This window comes from Cetorhinus maximus, chromosome 29, assembly GCF_964194155.1.
Source record: "Cetorhinus maximus chromosome 29, sCetMax3.hap1.1, whole genome shotgun sequence".
NCBI lineage: Eukaryota > Metazoa > Chordata > Chondrichthyes > Lamniformes > Cetorhinidae > Cetorhinus > Cetorhinus maximus.
In genome coordinates, this window is record NC_135907.1 from 6,252,302 (window position 1) to 6,262,155 (window position 9,854).

The 9,854-nt window shown below is 53.7% G+C and overlaps 2 pseudogenes; both read right to left on the reverse strand.

Moving 5' to 3' along the window:
* Nucleotides 1-3,445: 3,445 nt before the first annotated feature.
* Nucleotides 3,446-3,619, reverse strand: LOC144669791 (U2 spliceosomal RNA; annotated as a pseudogene).
* A 3,842-nt stretch (nt 3,620-7,461) lies between these two features.
* On the reverse strand, nt 7,462-7,640 carry LOC144669823 (U2 spliceosomal RNA; annotated as a pseudogene).
* Between the last annotated feature and the right edge of the window lie 2,214 nt (nt 7,641-9,854).

Here is a 9,854-nt window from a genome sequence, read left to right on the forward strand (position 1 = left end):
CGTATCCCTGAGCAGCGCCAGGCTGTCAGAGATCTTCCTGCCTGGCACAGAGCAGGTCTGGTCAGGGTGAATCACCAATTCCAGAGCGGATTTGACCCGATTGGCGATGACCTTGGACAGAATCTTATAGTCCATATTCAACAGTGAAATGGGTCGCCAATTTCTAATTTCCTCCCTTTCCCCCTTGTGCTTATAGATGAGGGTGATGATGCCTTTCCTCATGGATTCTGACATACTACCGGCCAGGAGCATACTCTCGTACACCCCTAGCAGGTCTGGGCCGATCAAGTCCCACAGAGCCGAATACAACTCCGCCGGCAAGCCGTCGCTTCCGGGAGTTTTACTCTTCTCGAAGGACTCGAGGGCCTTAGTCAGTTCGTCAGGAGTTAGCGGTTTGTCTAGGCTCTCCCGCGTACTGTGGTCTAAGACCTCCGTGATAGAGGACAGGAAGGACTGGGAGGCCGTGCTGTCCGTGGGCTTCACGTCATACAGTCCGGCATAAAAGGATTTGCTGATCCTCAGAATGTCGGACCGTGATGACTTTACTGAGCCGTCTTCTTCCTTCAGGCTGCTGATCACAGAGCGCTCTCTGTGTACCTTTTGGAAGAAGAAACGTGAGCACGTCTCATCCTGCTCCACGGAGCGGACTCTGGAACGGAAGATGATCTTGGAGGCCTCCGAGGCAAAGTGCGAGGCTTGCTGGCCCTTCACCTCTTGGAGCTCCTCCTTGACATCCACCCCCATCGACCGCAGCCGGAGCAGATTCTGCATCTTTTCCTGGAGTCGGGACATTTCCCTCTGTTCCTTTCTAGCTTTCTGGGTGCCTTTGCGGATGAAAAACCTCTTGATGCTTCCCTTGATCACTTCCCACCAGTGTGTCAGGGACTCAAAGAGGGGTTTCACGGTTCTCCAACCTTTGTAATCCCTCTTGAGCTCCTCAATGTTCTCTGGGGTCAGCAGTTGCACATTTAGCTTCCATGCCCCCCTGCCCACCCTCAGGTCTTCCTCCAAGTGGCAGTCCGCCAGTAGGAGGCAGTGGTCAGAGAAGAACACCGGCTTGACCTCGGTGGATCTGACTGTGAATGCACGGGACACAAACAGGAAGTCTATCCTGGAACGAATGGACCCGTCTGGCCGCGACCAGGTGTATCTACGCTGCGCTCCGTCTGCAGGGTTGCTGAAGACGTCGTGCAGCTTGGCATCCTTAACTGTTTCCATCAGGGATCTGGACGTAGCGTCCAATCTGCTTCCGGCCCTGCTGGATCGTCCAGCCGCATCGATGATGCAGTTGAAGTCCCCGCCCAGAATGACCGGCCTGGAGGTCGCCAGCAGCAGTGGGAGCTGCTGAAAAACCTCCAGCCGCTCAGCCCCTTGTGCCGGGCCGTACACGTTAATTAACCGGAGTGGAGCGTTCTTGTACATTACGTCTGCTACCAGGAGTCGCCCGCCCACCACCTCCTTGACCTCGGAGACGGTGAAGTTGCCTCCCCGCAGCAGAATACCCAGGCCGGAGGAACGAGAGTCGTTTCCGCCCGACCAGATCGATGGCCCGTGGGACCACCATCGTGACCATTGCCTGTAGGAGCTGAGGTGCGGTATCGCACACTCCTGCAGAAACAACAGGTCAGCTTTGACCTTGGCTAGGTAGTCCAAGGTCGCAACACATCGCGTAGTAGATTTAATGCTACGCACATTTATGGATACAATCTTTAAACCCATATTAAAGCATTTATTCTCCTACCAAACCCACTGTCTCTGAGAGTCCCAGACCTTTAGTCTGCTCCTTCATACCCGTAGTGAGCTCAAATTCCTTCACTTTGGATGGGCTGAGGTAGATCTCCTTGGCCGTGTTCTGCTCCAGTGGCATCTGGAGGTTCACGTAGTGAGCGGGTTTTGAGATGACCTTTGCTGGAGAAGCTTCTCCAAAACTCACCCCCTCTGGGGGGTTGCTGTTCCCGGCTTCCTGGAGCTGGGGTGCGATGATTGCCTCACTGCTCCCAGATTCCAGGGGCTGTGGTGCACTGGCCTCCTCAGGTTGCAGGCTAGGTTGGGGTGCGCTGGGCTCCTTGTTGTCTCCAATTTTCTGGAGCTCGGGTGTCTCGTCCTCCAACGCCCTGGAGCTTTGCCGCCTCTTCTGTCGGTGCCGCTCTGGCACTTCATCATCCGAAGAGCTGCTGCCCTTGTCATCCGTGTCGGATGGGAGACGCCTCTTGCCGCTTCTCTGGGAAACGCCTTTGCTTCTTCTTCGCTCCCTCTTACTTTTCTTGTTCTTCACCGTCCGCCACTCCCCCTGCTGCTTTTCCACTGCTGCCTCCTCCTCCATTGATTCGCTGTCCTGAGGACTGGAAGGTTCAGGGGGTAGTGCTGTTGATTGGCTCTCTGTTGCCTCAATCTCTTTCTCCACCTTGTCTCTCTCTGTGTCCTCCTTTGTCCCGTTGAGCTCCCTGGGGGCCCTGGTGGTTGGAGTGACACGGAACATTTCTTCTGCTTCCCCCTGGTCGGCTTTGGCTGCCTGTGCGTAAGTACGGCAGCGTTTGGGGCAGGTCCTGTAGAGGTGACTTGCCTCGCCACACAGGTTGCAGCACTTGGCCTGTTTGCAGTCTTTTGTCTGGTGCCCTTCCTGTTTGCAGATCTTGCAGAGGGAGGCGCTGCAGTTGGCCGCCACATGACCAGCCTTGCCGCATGAGCGACAATGCTTGGGTTGCCCAGCGTAGACCAGGTAGCCCCGGTTTCCCCCGATAGCGAAACTGGAGGGAGGGTGGAAAATGGCCCCCTTACCATCGGTCTTTAGCGTGACCTTAAACAGGCGTTTGCCTGTCCAGATCCCCAAGTCGTCTCGAATCTCGGTGCCGCTCCCCACCTTATCGAAGTACCTGGTGAGGAAGGTGACCACGTCGGCGACAGGGACGAAGGGGTTGTACACATGCACCATCACCTCACGTTCCCGTTGCAACGGCAGAGAAAAGTGAGGCTCCGCCGTCAGGATCTTCATCTCCGGCAGGTCTCTGTTCTCCTCGAACACCCTCAGGAGCCGGACGCAGTCTGCCACCCGCTTGAACGTGACGTCAAAATAACCGCCTTTGCGGGAGTCGTGCAAGGTGAAGATCTCCGTAGCTTGGAAGCCGCACGCCTTCAACAGGATCCTCCTGGTGAAGAAGCCCCGATCCATAGGTGATCCTCCTTCGTCGCTGTGGTTCACCGTGACTCGGACAGTGATAGGTAACCCACGGTATGGATTCAGATTGCGATTGGTTATCGCCCTTCCATCCCGACCTTGCCTTGGCAGGACCATGGTGTCGCCCCTGCAACACTTGATGTTAGCCAAAAGGCCGAGAAGCGATGAGAAAGAAAGAAAGTTGTGTTTTGAAAGATGTGCATGTTGAAAAGTAAAGAAAGCAGATGTTTGTAAGAAATCTATTTTTAGCATTGAAAATCCCCTGGAAAGGGGTGGTGCACCATTCCCAGAGATACTGCAATACCGGGTCGATGCGTGGAGTGGACAGAGCAAGCCCCTATTCCATCTCCCTGCTCCAAAAATCAATTTAATATATGGTCCCCAGATAAGGGACGTATCAGATATTAAACTGATAAGAACAGATTTTTTTTTTTGTAAAAATATACTTTATTCATAAAAATCTTCAATCACATTCAAAACCATTTCAAAAACAACATTACAAGGGTACAATCCAGGTTAAACTTTTACAAAATGTATCACCAGGTGCATCAGTACAAACAATATTACAGTCATTTACAGCCTTTCATTTTGATCTGTACAGCCCGAGGGGCTCTAAACAGTTCCCAGTCTCTCGGTGCGCTGTGGTAGAAAGGTCTTAGACAGCGACCCTTCCCCATTGCGCCTTTGCGGCAGCTGCCCCAAGCTTTAGTGCGTCCCTCAGCACGTAGTCCTGGACTTTGGATTGTGCCAGTCCGCAACAATCGGTCGGGGACAAATCTTTGTGCTGGAAGACCAACAAGTTTCGGGCAGACCAAAGCGCGTCTTTCACCGAGTTGATGATCCTCCAGCTGCAGTTGATGTTTGTCTCGGTGTGTGTCCCTGGGAACAGCCCGTAGAGCACAGAGTCCTGTGTCACAGAACTGCTCGGGATGAACCTCGACAGCAACCACTGCATCTCTCTCCAGACTTTCTTTGCAAAGGCACAATCCACAAGGAGGTGAACAACGGTCTCTTCCCCACCACAGCCACCTCGAGGGCATCGTGCAGAGGGGGTGAGACTCCTGGCGTGTAGGAAGGATCTGACGGGGAGGGCCTTTCTCACCACCAGCCAAGCTACGTCTTGGTGCTTGTTGGAAAGTTCTGGCGATGAGGCATTCTGCCAAATGACTTTGACAGTCTGCTCGGGGAACCATCCCACAGGGTCCACCCTCTCCTTATCCCTCAGGGCCTCTAGGACGTTACGTGCTGACCACTGCCTGATGGACTTGTGGTCAAAGGTGTTTTTCTGCATAAATTTTTCCACCAGGGACAGGTGGTACGGCACGGTCCAACTACTTGGAGCGTTCCGCGGCAGCGTGGCCAGACCCATCCTTCGCAACACCGGGGACAGGTAGAACCTCAGCACGTAGTGACACTTGGTGTTTGCGTACTGAGGGTCTACGCACCGCTTGATGCAGCCGCACACAAAGGTGGCCATCAGTATGAGGGCGATGTTGGGCACGTTTTTTCCCCCTTTATCTAGAGGCTTGTACATCGCGTCCCTGCAGACACGATCCATTTTCGACCTCCAGATAAAGCGGAAGATGGCTCGAGTGATCGCCATCGCGCAGGAGTGTGGAATGGGCCAGACCTGCGCCACGTACAGCAACAGCGAGAGTACCTCACACCTGATGACCAGGTTCTTACCCGCAATGGAGAGGGAGCGTCGCTCCCACATGCCCAGTTTCCTTTTCACCATAGCCACTCGCTCCTTCCAGTTTCTAACGCATGCCCCGGTCCCTCCGAACCATATCCCCAGCACCTTCAGGCCGTCAGCCCTGACAGTGAAGGGGACAAAGGATCGGTCAGCCCAGTTCCCAAAGAACATGGCCTCGCTCTTCCCACGATTTACCTTGGCTCCCGAGGCCAGTTCGAACTGGTCGCAGACGTGCATCAGTCTGCGCACCGACAGCGGATCCGAGCAGAAGACGGCGACGTCGTCCATGTACAGGGAGGCTTTTACCTGAGTGCCTCCACTGCCTGGGATCGTCACTCCTCTTATGCCCGGATCCTTCCTGATGGACTCGGCAAAGGGTTCTATGCAGCACACAAAAAGGACAGGCGAGAGAGGGCAGCCCTGCCTGACTCCAGATTTAATCGGAAAGCTATCTGTTTCCCACCCATTGATTGAGACTGCGCTACTGATGTTAGTGTAGAGCAGTTGGATCCAATTTCGAATTCCCTCCCCAAAGCCCATTTTGGAGAGCACATCCCCCATGTAGGTGTGCGATATTCTGTCAAAGGCCTTCTCCTGATCCAAGCTGATGAGGCAGGTATCCACACCCCTGTCCTGTACATAGGCAATCGTATCCCTGAGCAGCGCCAGGCTGTCAGAGATCTTCCTGCCTGGCACAGAGCAGGTCTGGTCAGGGTGAATCACCAATTCCAGAGCGGATTTGACCCGGTTGGCGATGACCTTGGACAGAATCTTATAGTCCATATTCAACAGTGAAATGGGTCGCCAATTTCTAATTTCCTCCCTTTCCCCCTTGTGCTTGTAGATGAGGGTGATGATGCCTTTCCTCATGGATTCTGACATGCTGCCGGCCAGGAGCATACTCTCGTACACTTCTAGCAGGTCTGGGCCGATCAAGTCCCACAGAGCCGAATACAACTCCGCCGGCAGGCCGTCGCTTCCGGGGGTTTTACTCTTCTCGAAGGACTCGAGGGCCTTAGTCAGTTCGTCAGGAGTTAGCGGTTTGTCTAGGCTCTCCCGCGTACTGTGGTCTAGGACCTCCGTGATAGAGGACAGGAAGGACTGGGAGGCCGTGCTGTCCGTGGGCTTCACGTCATACAGTCCGGCATAAAAGGATTTGCTGATCCTCAGAATGTCGGACCGTGATGACTTTACTGAGCCGTCTTCTTCCTTCAGGCTGCTGATCACAGAGCGCTCTCTGTGTACCTTTTGGAAGAAGAAACGTGAGCACGTCTCATCCTGCTCCACGGAGCGGACTCTGGAACGGAAGATGATCTTGGAGGCCTCCGAGGCAAAGTGCGAGGCTTGCTGGCCCTTCACCTCTTGGAGCTCCTCCTTGACATCGACCCCCATCGACCGCAGCCGGAGCAGATTCTGCATCTTTTCCTGGAGTCGGGACATTTCCCTCTGTTCCTTTCTAGCTTTCTGGGTGCCTTTGAGGATGAAAAACCTCTTGATGCTTCCCTTGATCACTTCCCACCAGTGTGTCAGGGACTCAAAGAGGGGTTTCACGGTTCTCCAACCTTTGTAATCCCTCTTGAGCTCCTCAATGTTCTCTGGGGTCAGCAGTTGCACATTTAGCTTCCATGCCCCCCTGCCCACCCTCAGGTCTTCCTCCAAGTGGCAGTCCGCCAGTAGGAGGCAGTGGTCAGAGAAGAACACCGGCTTGACCTCGGTGGATCTGACTGTGAATGCACGGGACACAAACAGGAAGTCTATCCTGGAACGAATGGACCCGTCTGGCCGCGACCAGGTGTATCTACGCTGCGCTCCGTCTGCAGGGTTGCTGAAGACGTCGTGCAGCTTGGCATCCTTAACTGTTTCCATCAGGGATCTGGACGTAGCGTCCAATCTGCTTCCGGCCCTGCCGGATCGTCCAGCCGCATCGATGATGCAGTTGAAGTCCCCGCCCAGAATGACCGGCCTGGAGGTCGCCAGCAGCAGTGGGAGCTGCTGAAAAACCTCCAGCCGCTCAGCCCCTTGTGCCGGGCCGTACACGTTAATTAACCGGAGTGGAGCGTTCTTGTACATTACGTCTGCTACCAGGAGTCGCCCGCCCACCACCTCCTTGACCTCGGAGACGGTGAAGTTGCCTCCCCGCAGCAGAATACCCAGGCCGGAGGAACGAGAGTCGTTTCCGCCCGACCAGATCGATGGCCCGTGGGACCACCATCGTGACCATTGCCTGTAGGAGCTGAGGTGCGGTATCGCACACTCCTGCAGAAACAACAGGTCAGCTTTGACCTTGGCTAGGTAGTCCAAGGTCGCAACACATCGCGTAGTAGATTTAATGCTACGCACATTTATGGATACAATCTTTAAACCCATTTTAAAGCATTTATTCTCCTACCAAACCCACTGTCTCTGAGAGTCCCAGACCTTTAGTCTGCTCCTTCATACCCGTAGTGAGCTCAAATTCCTTCTTAGCCAAAAGGCCGAGAAGCGATGAGAAAGAAAGAAAGTTGTGTTTTGAAAGATGTGCATGTTGAAAAGTAAAGAAAGCAGATGTTTGTAAGAAATCTATTTTTAGCATTGAAAATCCCCTGGAAAGGGGTGGTGCACCATTCCCAGAGATACTGCAATACCAGGTCGATGCGTGGAGTGGACAGAGCAAGCCCCTATTCCATCTCCCTGCTCCAAAAATCAATTTAATATATGGTCCCCAGATAAGGGACGTATCAGATATTAAACTGATAAGAACAGATTTTTTTTTTTTTTTGGTAAAAATATACTTTATTCATAAAAATCTTCAATCACATTCAAAACCATTTCAAAAACAACATTACAAGGGTACAATCCAGGTTAAACTTTTACAAAATGTATCACCAGGTGCATCAGTACAAACAATATTACAGTCATTTACAGCCTTTCATTTTGATCTGTACAGCCCGAGGGGCTCTAAACAGTTCCCAGTCTCTCGGTGCGCTGTGGTAGAAAGGTCTTAGACAGCGACCCTTCCCCATTGCGCCTTTGCGGCAGCTGCCCCAAGCTTTAGTGCGTCCCTCAGCACGTAGTCCTGGACTTTGGATTGTGCCAGTCCGCAACAATCGGTCGGGGACAACTCTTTGTGCTGGAAGACCAACAAGTTTCGGGCAGACCAAAGCGCGTCTTTCACCGAGTTGATGATCCTCCAGCTGCAGTTGATGTTTGTCTCGGTGTGTGACCCTGGGAACAGCCCGTAGAGCACAGAGTCCTGTGTCACAGAACTGCTCGGGATGAACCTCGACAGCAACCACTGCATCTCTCTCCAGACTTTCTTTGCAAAGGCACAATCCACAAGGAGGTGAACAACGGTCTCTTCCCCACCACAGCCACCTCGAGGGCATCGTGCAGAGGGGGTGAGACTCCTGGCGTGTAGGAAGGATCTGACGGGGAGGGCCTTTCTCACCACCAGCCAAGCTACGTCTTGGTGCTTGTTGGAAAGTTCTGGCGATGAGGCATTCTGCCAAATGACTTTGACAGTCTGCTCGGGGAACCATCCCACAGGGTCCACCCTCTCCTTATCCCTCAGGGCCTCTAGGACGTTACGTGCTGACCACTGCCTGATGGACTTGTGGTCAAAGGTGTTTTTCTGCATAAATTTTTCCACCAGGGACAGGTGGTACGGCACGGTCCAACTACTTGGAGCGTTCCGCGGCAGCGTGGCCAGACCCATCCTTCGCAACACCGGGGACAGGTAGAACCTCAGCACGTAGTGACACTTGGTGTTTGCGTACTGAGGGTCTACGCACCGCTTGATGCAGCCGCACACAAAGGTGGCCATCAGTATGAGGGCGATGTTGGGCACGTTTTTTCCCCCTTTATCTAGAGGCTTGTACATCGCGTCCCTGCAGACACGATCCATTTTCGACCTCCAGATAAAGCGGAAGATGGCTCGAGTGATCGCCATCGCGCAGGAGTGTGGAATGGGCCAGACCTGCGCCACGTACAGCAACAGCGAGAGTACCTCACACCTGATGACCAGGTTCTTACCCGCAATGGAGAGGGAGCGTCGCTCCCACATGCCCAGTTTCCTTTTCACCATAGCCACTCGCTCCTTCCAGTTTCTAACGCATGCCCCGGTCCCTCCGAACCATATCCCCAGCACCTTCAGGCCGTCAGCCCTGACAGTGAAGGGGACAAAGGATCGGTCAGCCCAGTTCCCAAAGAACATGGCCTCGCTCTTCCCACGATTTACCTTGGCTCCCGAGGCCAGTTCGAACTGGTCGCAGACGTGCATCAGTCTGCGCACCGACAGCGGATCCGAGCAGAAGACGGCGACGTCGTCCATGTACAGGGAGGCTTTTACCTGAGTGCCTCCACTGCCTGGGATCGTCACTCCTCTTATGCCCGGATCCTTCCTGATGGACTCGGCAAAGGGTTCTATGCAGCACACAAAAAGGACAGGCGAGAGAGGGCAGCCCTGCCTGACTCCAGATTTAATCGGAAAGCTATCTGTTTCCCACCCATTGATTGAGACTGCGCTACTGATGTTAGTGTAGAGCAGTTGGATCCAATTTCGAATTCCCTCCCCAAAGCCCATTTTGGAGAGCACATCCCCCATGTAGGTGTGCGATATTCTGTCAAAGGCCTTCTCCTGATCCAAGCTGATGAGGCAGGTATCCACACCCCTGTCCTGTACATAGGCAATCGTATCCCTGAGCAGCGCCAGGCTGTCAGAGATCTTCCTGCCTGGCACAGAGCAGGTCTGGTCAGGGTGAATCACCAATTCCAGAGCGGATTTGACCCGGTTGGCGATGACCTTGGACAGAATCTTATAGTCCATATTCAACAGTGAAATGGGTCGCCAATTTCTAATTTCCTCCCTTTCCCCCTTGTGCTTGTAGATGAGGGTGATGATGCCTTTCCTCATGGATTCTGACATGCTGCCGGCCAGGAGCATACTCTCGTACACTTCTAGCAGGTCTGGGCCGATCAAGTCCCACATAGCCGAATACAACTCCG